The 15,010-nt window shown below is 44.7% G+C and overlaps 1 protein-coding gene across 2 annotated transcripts in view; it reads left to right on the top strand.

The window, feature by feature from the left end:
- Window positions 1-15,010, top strand: part of CDK16 (cyclin dependent kinase 16) — a 75,455-nt gene that overhangs the window by 7,039 nt on the left and 53,406 nt on the right. The window contains exon 1 of one of the 2 annotated variants that reach the window (XM_061614434.1): window positions 9,563-9,584. The exons of the other annotated variant lie outside the window; for it this stretch is intronic. The gene's annotated coding sequence lies outside the window, so the exon portion shown is untranslated. Of the gene's footprint in view, window positions 1-9,562; window positions 9,585-15,010 lie in introns of those variants that run through there. 2 annotated transcript variants of the gene reach the window in all.

Here is a 15,010-nt window from a genome sequence, read left to right on the forward strand (position 1 = left end):
TGACCTGCTGCCTGAGGCTGATGAGAGCCCCATTCCTGTGCTTATTGATGACACATCAATGAAAGCACTGTCCACTGTCCACAAATCCAGACTCAAGATAAATGAAGAGAAGTCCGTTTTGCTTTTTGTCAAAGTGAAATAGAGTTTTTTGGGCAAGTAATTACTATATCTTTGCTGAACATAAAGGGACATCCTTTTCTATCCTGAGAGGGTACAATTCCCAAATGTATCAGTACTACTTAAAAACCAACGTTCATCTTCTGAGACCCTTCTAATGCCATGCTGTAAGTCTTCACAGTGATGTTTCTACTCAGATCACTTGTCCTAGTCGAATTATTCAAAAGCCTTCTAGATTTAGAGATGAGTGACCAATTACCTGAAAAACCAGATGTTTCAACTGTGCTGATTGATTTCCTTGTAGTTTAAACAAGAGGGGAAGAGATCTGTGGATAGTGGTGTTATTTGGTTTAGCCACTAGATGGCATTGGATTTAGTTGTACCTGGGTGGAGTGAGGAGTTTCCAGTTTAATAAACAATAAAGTCCTGACTGTTGTGTCCTCCAAGTCCGCCATGACATTCCCTTCTTTTTATAGTAGTACCAATTCTTAGCATTCAAATACTGTAGCATAGGAGAGTGTTCAGAGTATTTCACATACAAGAGCCAGTGTGGTGTAATAGATTAGAGTTTTGGTAGACTCTGATCTGGGAGACCAGGGTTTGAATCCCCACTTGGTTTGGGGTCAGCCACTGTCTCTCAGCCTAACCTACCTCACAGGGTTGTTGTGGGGATAAAATGGAGAAGAGAGAACCATGGACACCGCCTTTAGCTCCCTAGAGGAAAGGTGGTATATAAATGTTAAAAATATTAATAAGCTTGTTATAATTCTTACAACAGCTTTGGAAGGTATGTCAGTAATATTATCCCTTCTTTAAGACTGAGAATTACTTGCCTAAGGCCGTCTAGTGTGTTTGTGGCAGAGGCAAGATTCTAGACAGTGAGGTTTTTGTTCATTGCTCAGTCTGATATGCCATGTTATAGCAACTGACTAGTGTACAGGGCCATTGAGGATAGTCTCTGTATCCTTGAGAACCATTCTGCTCTCCAGATGGTGGTCAAGGAGCCAAGAGTTTATTGTGCTGCAGAACCTGGAGATGGTGTGTGCTCAGGTTATATAACAGCAATGGCACCACCTAATATTAAAAGTAAATATTTGATGATCTGAAACACATGAGGTTGAGCACTTCAGGGGTATTTTTGTGCAGCACCCAAAGAGAGATGGATGGCTAAAGTGTGGAATTTCAATCTTACGCAATTTTTTCTCCGAAAGAAATTTTCTTGCAAATGAATGTGCAGTCATGTGCTTTTAAAAGCCATGCCTTGCTTAAGGACTGTTAGGGGCCAAGTAAAATTGTTTTGATGTGAAGGTTGCCAATTATGCCAGTGCTCTAGTATCTCCCATGGCTCCCTCTTGACATCTGGGGATGATTCAAGGATCTTGTAAAAGTCCTATGCAGGCTAGGCCCAACGCTGCCTCCTCCTTGTTATGTCTCATTTGGGAACATGTGGCAAAAGGGAAAGGAAAGAAGGAAGAGCAACGCATTCAATTGACATTTCAAGGATAAGGGGAGCAGATAATGGTAATCATGGGGGAATGCAGGTACCCTGGTTGTATGTGCTGTGTAATGTCTGGACAACTGGAAGTCCTGCCCACACCCACGAGTTTCTGAGTCTTCAGCAAGTAAAGCCCCCATGTTGCCAAAACGGCCATGAGGGCTAGAAACCTCTTGTTCTTAGAATAATAATAATAAATAATACAAAACAGCAGAGACTTTTCACAGGCCAAATTCTTCCATGTATATTCCTTTCTGGGCTTGGGATGTAGACTTATTGCAACTTAGCTGAAAACCTGTGCAGCTCAATAGGCTGACCTTGGTTGTAATAAGCACCAGTTGTAAGTGAAGAAAAACCAAAGAGTAATCCTGGAGTGCACCATCCACTGGTAGTCATTAACAATTTTGGGTCCTGATTGAGTTGTCTGGTCAGCCTTGGTGGGAGAGGCTCCTGCTGGATGGACTCCTCCCAGCTGTAGCTGCAACAGAGACAGCATCCTCTTGCAGGTCTATGTTGTGGCTTCCCCCAGTCCTGTCCCTCTGCTCGGGATGATAAATCCTGAAATGCCTTAAAGCACTGCCTCGCCTCTGCATTGCCCAGATATGATCTGACCCTACCACAGCGTTGTGTTGGGATCCATCGCTGAGATATATGCACACATGTTGTAACCACAGGCTCCAAGAGAGGAGACTGCTATATTTAGTAGTGGGGGTATTGCAGGAGGTCTCTGAAGTTCAATCGTGTTGAAGAGGCAAGGCAAGCTTCTATTTAGGTGACAAATGTGAAAAGTAGCTTGCCTTTTCAACATAGGATTCAAATTTCAAAGAAACATCTGGCTATTAATAATTTCCCTCTCTCAATTCCATTGTGGCCTGGAGAACAGGAAGGTGTGGGAGTCCTCCAGAGATCACTGGCAGTCTCCAGACCACAATCTGGTTTCAGAGCCCAGTATCGCTATCAATATTTAGAGGTGCTTATCTCAGGCCGACATAGCAGCTGTTGCCTGCAACAGCCAAACATTCCAGGATGCATTAGGGGTGCTTTGGATATTGCTCTTCCCTAAGCAGATTAGTCACAAGTTATGGGCTATGACCATCATCTTGCTATTTAGATATGGTGAAGGCTAATACAATGGAGCATTGGTTTTTTATTTCTCCAGCTTCCTTTTTTGGGTTTGGGAAAAGGACCATCCCCCTGCCTTGCTTTGCTTTGTGTCATACACAAGTCACTGCCTCTCTGGCTATGGAAGTGATCAACAAGTAGATGCCCCAGAGCCAGAGTGCTAAATGGCTCTTCATTTGCTAACTCTGAAGTAAGCAGGCTGGGGTGGGGGGGAGAGAGAGGTGTGTGTGTGTGTGTGTGTGTGTGTGTGTGTGTGTGTGTGTACTGGACTTTGGCAGCCCACTTCGGAGGGATAGGGGCTCTGACCCTCGACTTCAGCTTCTCTTCAAAAGGCATCCCTTAAGTAAAACTTTTCCCCTCTGTGGTATAGTGAACCCCACCTTCCAGAGAGCATCCAGCTACTGTTCATCTGATCACTTAATCTGGGCTGAAACCCAGGGAGGTGAATGAAAGAGTTCCTCATGTTGGTGAGGGTTGGCAATCTTTGATTCACCCCCTGAATCGTTCCCTCTGTTAGTAACATGGGTCCACCCTGTGCACGTGTGCTAGAAACCAAAATAAGGAAGAAGATGGGGGGGAGGGGAGGATAGGATAGGCATCTGTACTGATGGTAAGAGGCTTCTACTAGAAAAATAGTGGTGGGGCTTGAAAATCCCCTCAACTTCCTTTCACCACCACCCAAAACTGGGGGGGGGGATTGGTTTGTATGTGCAGTGCCGTAGGAAATGTTGGCGGCAGAGAGTAGCATGCAGGCAGGAGCCCTGAGTTAGGCTGAGGGGGGAAGCACACAGACTTCCACTAGTTTTCCTTCAGCCTACTGGCACAAGCTCCTGTGACCGTTTTGGAGGCTGAAGGCAAGAGGGAGTAAGCTCACCTTCTCTTTGACTCTAAAACCATGGTGGGAACTGGAGTTCCTGGAACTCCAAGAATGAATACAGCCTGCCTTGTTTCCTCCCTGCTTCTGTGCTTGCTTTGGGGTCAAGGGTGTGCGTGTGTATAGGACAGGGGATAGGGGAAACAGTTCACACACATCCACTTCAGGGCTGAAGCCACTGTATGTGGAGGCAAGATGGTGTCATGGAAATGGAAAGCTTTGAGTGGAGAGTCCTGAGGTGGGGGAGGAAAGCTTGTTCCTCCTATTCCTCCCCTTCCTCCAGGTGAATATTTCATAGATCTCCACTTGCAACCTCTGAGGTGTTTACATGCAAGTGAGTATAGGACCCTGTCAGCAACAAGATTTCTTGAATGCACCACCTTGAGAAGAAAATGAAAGATGCTTCAGTCTCCATATCCTAAAAATGGCCTACCGCAGATGCCACTTTCTCCTCAGTTCATTTGGCTTGTGATTGGTCACTGTGGGGTCAGGTGATGCCTCTCAGGAGGGCTGAGTTGTTGTTCGGACAATGGCTTATGTAAACAGGCCCTGCTTACAATCAACTCTTGCATTGCACTTTCTGAGGAAGGCTGAGGGTGGTTTGTTCCTCTGTCTCCTGCCTCAGTCATGGCACACAACAGCAAAAGCTTCTGTCTCTCCTTCTGCTTGTCTATTGTCTACACATGAAGAAAATTGTTCAGTGGAAAACAGGTTAAGGATCCGGCAGTGGTCGAACTTCCAGATGGAAAATATGATAGCTGCAAGGGCCAGCGCACTCCAGAGATAGGATTATTGGGCTTGGAAATGAACAAAACTCAGGTTCAAATCCAGGCTCTGCAATTAACAGACTATATGATCTTGAGCAGGTCACTTCCTCTCAGCCTTGGTTTATTTATTTATTTATTATTTGATTTATATCCCGCCCTTCCTCTCAGCAGGAGCCCAGGGCGGCAAACAAAAGCACTGAAAACCTTAAAACTTCATAAAAACAAAATTTAAAACACATTAAAACAAAACATCTTTAAAAACATTTTTTTTAAAAGCTTTCAAAACATTGTCTAAGATTAAAAACATTTTTAAAAAGAAGGTTTAAGAACATATTAAAAAGCAATTCCAACACAGACGCAGACTGCGATAGGTCTTGACTTAAAAGGCTTGTTGAAAGAGGAAGGTCTTCAATAGGCACCGAAACTGCGCCTGTCTAACATTTAAGGGGAGGGAATTCCACAGGGTAGGTGCCGCCACACTAAAGGCCCATTTCCTATGTGGTGCAGAACGGACCTCCTGATAAGAGTCGGGCGGTATATAAGTTTTAAATAAATAAATAAATAAATAAATATAAATAAGATGGTATCTGCAGGAGGCCCTCACCTGCAGAGCGCAATGCTCGACTGGGTATATAAGGGATAAGATGATCTTTCAGGTATCCTGGTCCCAAGCTGTATAGGACTTTGTACACCAAAACTAGAACCTTGAATTTGGCTCAATAGGAAATGGGCAGCCAGTGCAATTCTTTCAGCAGTGGGTGACATGTTGATGGTAACCTGCTGCAGTGAACAGTCTTGCCACCGCATTTTGCACCGGCTGCAACTTGCACACCAACCTCAAAGGCAGCCCCACATAGAGCGCATTACAGTAATCCAGCCTGGAGGTTACCAGTGGTGGACAACAGTGGTCAGGCTATCCTGGTCCAGAAACGGCCGCAGCTGTCTTACCAGCCGAAGCTGGTAAAAGGCACTCCTAGCCACGGAGGTCACCTGAGCCTCTAGCAACAAAGGTGGATCCAAGAGCACCCCCAGACTACAGACCTGCTTTCAGAAGAAGTACGACCCCACCCAAAGCAGGCAACTGACCAATTATCTGAACTCGGGAACCACTAACTCACAGCGCCTCCGTCTTGCTAGGATTCCGTTTATTGGCCCTCATTCAGCCCATCACTGAGTCCAGGCTTGCATGGCCTCTCCCAATTCAGATGTTACAGAGAAACAGAGCTGGGTATTGTCAGCATACTGCTGACATCTCCCCCCAAATCTCCTGATGACCGCTCCCAAGGGCTTCATATAGGTGTTAGACAGCATGGGGGACAAGATGGTACCCTGTGGCACCCCACAGCACAACTGCCAGCGGGCTGAAAGACAGTCACCCAATGCTATTCTCTGAGAACGACCTTGGAAATAGGTTCAGAACCACTGTAAAACAGTGCCTCCAATACCCATCTCACCAAGTCAGCCCAGAAGGATACCATGGTCAGTGGTATCAAAAGCCGCTGAGAGATCAAGTAAGAATAACAGAGTCACACTCCCCCTGTCCTTCTCCCGATAAAGGTCATCCATCAGGGCGACCAAGGCCAATTCAGTCCCATAACCAGGCCTGAACCCAGACTGGAACGGGTCAAGATAATCTGTTTCATCCAAGAGTATTTGCAATTGCTGTGCCACAACCCTCTCAATCACCTTCCCTAAGAAGGGGGTATTTGTGACCAGTCAGTAGTTGTCACAAACCAATGGGTCCAGGGTGGGCTTTTTCAGGAGTGGTTGGATCACCGCCTCTTTCAGAGCAGCTGGAACCACCCCCTCCCGCAATGATGCATTGACCACACCCTGGATCCACTCAGTCAACCCCCCTCTGCAAGCTTTAATAAGCCAAGAAGGGCAAGGGTCGAGAGGACACGTTGCTGGCTGCATCAACACAAGCGCCTTGTCCATGTCATCAGGCCACATCAGCTGAAACCATTTCCAAGAAGTTGCAGCAGACGTTGAACTGGACATCTCATTGGGGACTACAGTAGATGTGGATGGGGCATCAAGTCTGCTACGGAGGTGAGCAGCTTTACCCTCAAAGTCCCTTGCAAACAATTCACAGTGGGCCTCTGAAGCGTCTAAAACTCAATTTCCTGGAGTTGATGTCAGCAGACCCCTGACAATACGGAAAAGCTCCACTGGACAGCTACTTGAGGATGTGATGGAGGCAGAGAAGTGGGTCTTCTTCGCCCCTCTCACCGCCACACAGTAGGCACAGTTATGATGTTTTACTCGTGCCCGATCAGCCTCACAGCACGTCTTTTGCCTTGCTCTCTAGCTGTTGTCCAGCCTGTTTCATTGCCTTTAGCTCACTGGTGTACCAAGGTGCAAACTGGGCTCCACAATGCCAGAAAGGGCGTTCAGGGGCAACCATGTCAAGAGCCCAATGCGCCTTGCTGTTCCACGGCGTGAGAAGGGCTTCAACACAGTCACCTGCTCTATCTACTGGGAACTCCCCCAGGGCATTCAGGAATCCTGTGGATTCCATTAGTCTGTGGGGGCGGGCCTTCTTAATCTGTCCACCACCCCTGCAGGGAGTGATTGGAGCTGTAAGTTTAAACTTCACCAAGCAGTGGTCTGACCATGACAGTGGGGTGACATCTACCCCCCATCTCCAGACCACCCCTTCCTGCATCTGGAGCAAAAATCAAGTTGAGGGTGTGCCCTGCCCTATGTGTTTGGCCAATAACAATTTGAGACAGCCCCATGGTTGTCATGGAGGCCATGAAGTCCTGAGCCTGGAACACTAGAGGTAAGCCTCAGCATGGACTTTGAAATCACCCAGCACTATTGTTCTGGGCTCCTCCAACACCACAGCCGAGATGGCCTCCGCCAGCTCGGTCAGAGAAGCTGCCGGGCAGCAGGGGGGACGGTGCAGCAGCAGCAGCCCTAGTTTACTATCTCCTCGGCCCGACACCATACGCAGGCCCTCACAGCCAGGTCCAAGACAGAGTGGTTTCCTGGTGACAGAGATGGAAGTTCTGTAGACCACAGCAACTCCTCTCCCCTCCATTCCTGCAGCCTGTGCTGGTGTTGCACCGAGTATCCAGGTGGGCAAAGCTGGGTCAGATCAACTCCTCCCAGCTCACCCACCCAGGTCTCAGTAATGCACACCAAATCAGCACCTTCCTCCATGATCAAATCATGGATGACAGTGGTCTTATTGTGTACTGATCTGGCGTTAACAACACACACAGGTCAGTGGGCGCAGCAGATGAGCAACGAGGAACCCATCCATGAGAGGAGTGGCAGCAAAGAGCAAGGTGCCTTGCCCTCTTCTTCTATGGTAATTCACCACCTCCCCATGGCTGTATTTCCCTCTACCCATGATCACTGAAACTGGGGTGGCATCACCCATGTTCCTCCGTAGTAAGACTCCTCCTAAACACCCTGATATGGACCCAACATGAGCTTACCAACAAAACCTGCCTGCTGCTTTTGTAGATTGGAAACTGTAATGGCCTTCCTTGCAGTATTTTTTGGAAGGATGAATTAAGGAGTTTACAGCCCTTTGCACATTAAGGAGTATTGTAGAAGTTGTCAGCAACTTAGTGAGAGACTAAAAATAGAATACAATATTAGCTTTAAGAGCAACATTTTTCCCCGTAGGAGAAAAACCCAGCTCCTCCCCTTCTTTTTTTTGTGGTGATGAATAAGAATCTATTGCTCCTTCCCCCATGACCATGAGTCTGCCTTGAGGAGGGACACTTCTCACCCCAATGAGATCCTTGTAGCCCCCCCCCCCAAATTGCCACATTGAGTGTCTGGTGCTGTGGCTTCATTTTTCTTAATACAAGTGAATGAAAGAAAAGGGGACAGCTTTGTTGGGGATAGCTTTGGGGTGGAGGCTAAACTGTCCCCTGGCTGCTCACTGTTTCTGGAGTGAGAAGAATGATTTGTCACTCTGAACTGTGCTCCCACCTTGCAACCTGCTTACTTTATCCTATAAGACTCAGACGGAAGCCATTTGGAACTGAGCCAGGGCCAATTTGGGCTACTCTGCCTTGAGTCCTATTTTTTTTGGCCATGCTAGACTGTGAGATAATATTAGGAGAATGGAATGGGATATTGGGAGGTAGCTTTGAGTAATACATATTGAGAGAGAAAGATGCTGCTAGACAACTTTATTCTTCTTTTGCATAGCTTAAGAAGCAAAATAGAATTTCCTAGGCATTGGTATCTAATTTCCAGGTAGTTCCTTGGTAAATAGGTGCCTGGAATTTTTCCAGTTCTGCTAGAATGTTGAGTGATTTCTCCTAGGCTATGTAGATCATTGGAAGGGCTGTTTCTGTGGGTTGGCATCTTTTACCTTCTGTGAAGCCTCAGAGTCCAGTTGTAGCTCCTTTTGCCTGCTCCCTCTGGTGAGAAGAATCTGGATTGTAATTGCCAGCAGCTAGGGGACAGAAGGGACCGACACAGACACCCCACAGACACACACACAGCATATCCCTTTGTTTGGATGTTAATTGCGAACCACTTTAGGAGCCCACCTTGGTTAAAAATTGGAATAGACTTATACTAAATAAATAATAATTGTGGAATGGCAAGGGGAAGCTCAATGCTGCAGTACATGCTTTGCATGGCAAAGGTTCTATGGTCAGTCCCCCGCATCTCCAGGTAGGATTGGGGGAGGGGATACCCTGGAGAGCTGCATCCAATCAGAATAGAAAATACTGAGCCTGATGCTCCCAATAGTCTGACACAATATAAGGTAGCTTCCTATATGTGTATCTCCCCCCCCCCCAGTGTTTTGGGTTGCACTGCAGGATGAAAAGTTCTGTGGCTAGTCCAAAAAGTATGTTTCCCAATCAGAATAAAATTGGTGTCACCTGGAGACCCTAACTCTTATTTGGTGAGCCTGCTTGTTGTCCCAAGATAAATCTTTAACAGACCTTGGTGTTCCCTACAAGAAAAGGGGCGGAGAAAACCCCAGTGCCTTTGAAGTGACTTGATCCCTGGTTGAGAGGCTGAGCTTCCCCCTCCCCTTTCTCTTTTGCACACTACCCCTTGCACCAGCATTCAGCCAACATTTGGCTGTGTGCCCTGAGACTCTGCAGGGATGCTCCTCTGCCTATTCGTTGACCAAGTTATTCCCACGCGTATTAATAGAAGATGAGTGCAGTCCTTTGCATGCTGGATGGAGCAGGCGTCCTCTGGCCCTGAACCTCTCACTGAGGTAGGATCCCTTTCTTCCTTGTCTCTGTTCCTTTAAGACAAGGGGTGTACATGTGCGTGTGACCGGCTCTTTATTGGTGGGTTGGGGGCTGTACTGGCAGCTAGGGAGGCCTTGAGGATTAACCCTTGCTCATCTGATCAGCCCTGCTGGAAAATGCATGTCATTACTTTACTCCCCCCCTTCCCATAGCTTTTAGTTAGAGGTCAGAGATAAGGTCTGACTCACTTGTTGGGGTGCTGTGGTTTCTCTATTATGCTAGTGTCAAAACTGAGAGGTTTTTCCTGAGTTTCAGGAGTCCCCATAGGGCTAAACTGGGAGAAGACAGCACTGGCAAATCCATATGTGTCTGAACATACAGAGATTCTGCTAGTGGAAGCCTGGGTCCTTGTATTATTTTCTTGTTTGGGTCTGTCACCTATCACTAAAATTTATCAGAAAATTTGTGGCTCTGACAACCATGTGAACTTGGTTCCTGGCTGGATTGATGATCACATGCGGCTTTCTTTCTTGGGTTGAGGGAACTGAAGTGAAGAAAACAAATGCCCTTCAGTACTTGTACTGCACACAGGAGTTGGGGATAGGACTCTGCCTCAGACCTGTTTTCAGAGCTGTCATGGTTCAATCCCAAGACACAGTCTCAAATAATAATAGGGACTACCCAAGCATGTACAGAGTATCACTGCTATATATCCAGAGCCATCTCCACACCTAAGGGATTAGAGAACAGGGCTTCCAAGTTGGAGGGCGTCACCTCCAGGCTGGTTTGAGCCCCAGCACCTCTTTTAAGTAGCTAACAATTAGTGTGGCCTCCTCCTCTCGTTCCTAGTGAGAAGGATCAAGAGTTGTTCCTCCTCTGTTCATGCTACTTCCTTTGAGAGTCATTGTCCAAGCTTGCTGTACCCAAGCAGAGTGGCAGAATCACATTTTGCTTATAATACAACACAAAAATCTTTTTTTTCTTTCAGGCTATTGACAGATGGCTATATATGTCAATCCTATAAACATTTGTATCTGCCTGAAGACTTGTATATTTTAACAGAAATATTACTGTGATTTTAAAATTTGATTCTCAAGTCTTTTGATTTTTTATTGTTATTATTTTAGTGGGATATACATTTTTCTTGACCAAAATACAGTAATACCCCATTTAACAAAGTAGATGTGCTCCTGGACATTATTTATTTACAGAAACTTTCCTACCAGAGGTAGGAATAATATGGAAAGAATGGAGATAGGTTCCTACACCTGCTCATAGATGGTGGGGGCAGCTTCAATAGGGGCTTTAAAGGGTACCTACCTGGCATCCATCCCCTTTCCCTCCCCCTTTGAATGTATTGGATCCTTCTCTCCCCAGCCCTGGGAGAAAGCAAGATATCTCTTTAATGCAAAGCAAATACCTACGCTTATCAGTTTCACCTTAAAGCAAAGGGACAGGCTTGAAAGTTTATCCATAGCAAAGCAGACATAGTCTAGTCAGTTTCACCTTAGAGGAAAGGCACAGGTTTGAAAGTTTTTCCCATAGCAAAGCAAAACTGGTCAGTTTCAGCTTAACTTAAAAGGACCTTCCTCCTGGAGGATTCCTTAACTGAGGTATTACTGTATGCTCAAAGGTGGCTTGAGAACTGTGTGCTGTAATAAGCCAGATCACTTTTATGTGATTCTCTTGATTAAAGGGTTGTCTTCAGCTCAGAATGTGGGAAGAAGACGTATGTGCATTTAGTACAGGTTGTTGAGGTTTTTTGCTTTTAATGAGGACTAGAGGCCTGTAGTCAATAATTTGGCTATGTATTTCAAATTAATGTTTGAACTCTGCTCTTGTGCACCTCTGCATTGTCTGGCTATATGCACATCCCTGCCCTCTTTCTCGCCTGGACCACACCCTGTTTTTAACCTTCTTTGCCTTAGGCTCCATTGACTTTTCTACCTCTCCTTTGCTAGGCCCTTCTGCCTGCTCTGTTTCTCCCTAGGATTTGAGCAGCTCAGAAGATGGCAGTCAGGCACTTGAAAATGTCAACCCAGTGTGCAGCAGCTGTGAAAAAGACAAATTCCATGCCAGAAATTATTAGGAAAGAGACAGAAAAATAAAACTACTGCTTGTGGTAATGCCCTCTTTCAAATCTATACTTTGGCCAGTTCTGTTTGCTGGCTTGCTGTATTTTAAAAAGGAGGATTGCTGAGCTGAACAGAAAAGAGCTGCCACAATGATCGGAGATTAAGAAAAACCTCTGTCTCTCAAAATGTTAGAATTTGGGGTCATCCAATGATATTGATTTGGCAGGAGATTCAGGACAGACAAAATATAGTCTATTTTTACTCAGCACAATACATAATTAATATGTGTAACTTGCTGCCACATGATGTAGTGATGGCTTTAAAAGGGAATTCATGGAGGATAAGTATCAGTGACTACAAGTCAAGCTGGCTATGTGCAATCTCCAGGTTCAGAGGTAGTATACCCACAATACCTGTTGCTAGGAAGCACCAATGGGAGAGGACTATTGTCTTCATGACCTGCTTGAAGATTTCCCAGAGGCATCTGGCTGACCACTATGGGAAATATTTATTTATTTAAAATATTTCTATCCAGCTCTTCTACCCTATAATAGGGCACTCAGGGCGGCTTACAAAAATAAAACCAGATATGTACATAATAAAATTGTAAGCAGTAAAATCACAAAAACATTAAAATAAATTAAAATACATAAAATACAGTATATATATATATACATATATATACATATACACACACACATATATATATATGAACGTAATTGTGATTAACCAAACAGAGGTTTTTATTATATTAACAAAACGTTTCAGCTTCCGCCTTCATCAGCTGTCAACATACAAAATTTTTGTATGTTGGCAGCTGATGAAGGCGGAAACTGAAACGTTTTGTTAATATAATAAAAACCTCTGTTTGGTTAATCACAATTACGTTCATATATACATATTAGGTGATTAACGGAATCCTTATAGGGATCCAGAGCAAGCTTGAGTGAAGTTCTGTTTGTTGCTTTCAAAACTGTCTTACATATATATATATATATATATATATATATATATATATATACATATACATATACATATACATATACATATACACATACATACACACACACATACACACACACATATATACATATATAGAGAGATTGGTACTAAAGGGACTATAAAGGTAAAATTTAATGTAGAAAACATAAAAGTCAGTGTCAGGCTGTACCTTCAGTCCCTCCTAAAGGCTCTCCGGAAAAAGATTGTTTTCAGAAGCCTCTGGAAAACCAGCAGGGAGGGAGTAGAGCGGGCTTCTTGGGGTAGGGTATGATGTGATGCTAGGCTAGATGAACCTTTGGTCTGATCCAGTAGACTCTTTTTACACCTACACGAGGACTAGAGGCCTGTAGTCATTAATTTGACTATGTGTTTCAAATTAATGTTTGAACTCTGCTCTTGTTCACCTCTTCATTGCCTGGCTATGTGCACATCTCTTCTTTGCCCTCTCTCTCCACTGGACCACACCCTGTTTTTAACCTTCTTTGCCTTAGGCTCCACTACCTCTCCTGTGCTAGGCCCTTCTGCCTGCTCTGTCTTTCCCTAGGATTTGAGCAGCTCAGATCCCATCCTTCTGTGACATGAGAGCAGCTCAGCCAACCACTGCTAGAATCTTTGATCATCACCACAAAATTCCTACAGCATTTTGCAATATTGTTTACATTTGCAACTGTGGGGCTTCTTCTGGCAAGGAAGGAGCTTTCTTATTCCATATGCTTCCCAGATCCTTTCTTATGGACCCCTTGTTTCCAGGATGGATTGATTTAAATTAAGTCACCCATTTACAGGTGTGCGTTAGCTTACCAATGCCAGGATGTTGGTATTACGATTAGCACTAACTACTAAACTCAGGAACTAGCAAGGATGCTAGGATCCAGGAAATGTCATCCACAATAACGGATACAGTGCATGACTTATTATGTCACTTAACAATACTTAACCTCAGATGTTTTTCCTCGTGCTTTTTTTTTTTTAACTTTAACGTGTTTGATAGATGCTCACGATTCATTTACAAGAAACTAAGTGTAGGCTTTAATGTGTTTGTATTAAATTCAGATTTCATTTGCAAGCAAAGTTATTTATTAAAAATGATGCTTCTTAAAGTTTTATTTTTTTGAAATGAAATAATTGGTTTTTATTTACCCTGCTTACGTCCATGCCTAGGAGGCAGCTTCACACATTGCAGAAGAAGTGGGTGCTTGTTAAAAGACTTTCCATGTGCCTTCTGCTTCCCGTAACATGCAAAGAGGTTGCTTAAGGTAACCTTTGCTGCATCTGAATCACAGAAGCAGGCACCAGGGAGCTGGGACTGGTCAGTGGCTCCCCACTGTGACCTTCAGAAAAGCTGTGTAGCCATTTGAGGTGCCTACTGTAACGTGTGATGCAGCTCATGTTGCCCGTCACTATCAGATCTCTTACAATTCTTTGCTAGATTGCCAATCCTTTAATATCATCATCATTCCAAGACATAAATGGCTTCAGTACTTATAAATTACTGGGATACAAAATATGCTAAGAATGTGCCAGTTCTATTTAATTTATCCCAGTTGCAGCATTTTGTCTGATGGAAAAAATTGGGAAGTAGGTGGGGAGTACAGAATTCAAATCCTACCCCTGACCGCTCCTTTCCCCCGCGCTCGGCTGCCAAGGATTAGTTTGGGGTTTCTGAAACAGTTGATTAAAGGCAAAGGACACAGGGCCAAACTTTGCCTCTGTTGCAGTGAACATAAGGTTGTCAGTTAGTGCTCATTTTCCCCAGGATGCACCAGGTAGCGGAAGATGGACCCTCATGTCCAGCTGTGCCTTTGAAGACTTGGACTTGTTTCAGGCTCCTGGGAGTAAGAGAGAAAAAGCAACCTGCTTTCTCTGTCAGATTGTCCCCTATTGAAAGTGTCCCTGGCAGAAGCTTATCCAGCTTTCTTCCAAATACTTCCAAGCAAGTCTGTTCTAGAACCTTCCTTGGAAGCTCTGTCCACTGATGAGAGCTCCTATTATAGTAAGGAAACATTCCCTGGGTGTTCAGTCTAGGGCTGCAGCCTCATAGTTCACAAAACGTAACCTTTCCCCCCACTCTTGTCAGTGAATAGTGTGAATAATTGTTGTCCTTCTTTTTGATGTCACAAATGCCATTTAGGGAGGGGCAATGGATGGCAATTCCACCTTGTGTTTCAGGCCCTATTTGATTGTTCATCAGGAGTACTTGAACCTGTAGCTATATCGCTCATTCAACCCACCAAGTGATTGTTGTTCTAAAGAATTAAATGTGTGTGTGTGTTGTGTTCTATATTTATGCTTGCCAAAGTCACAAATCCCACTCATAAAAAAACATACACCTGTTTTGATAACATTGCTAAAATTATTATGCAACAGAAAAA

This window comes from Rhineura floridana, chromosome 3 (genome assembly GCF_030035675.1).
Source record: "Rhineura floridana isolate rRhiFlo1 chromosome 3, rRhiFlo1.hap2, whole genome shotgun sequence".
NCBI lineage: Eukaryota > Metazoa > Chordata > Lepidosauria > Squamata > Rhineuridae > Rhineura > Rhineura floridana.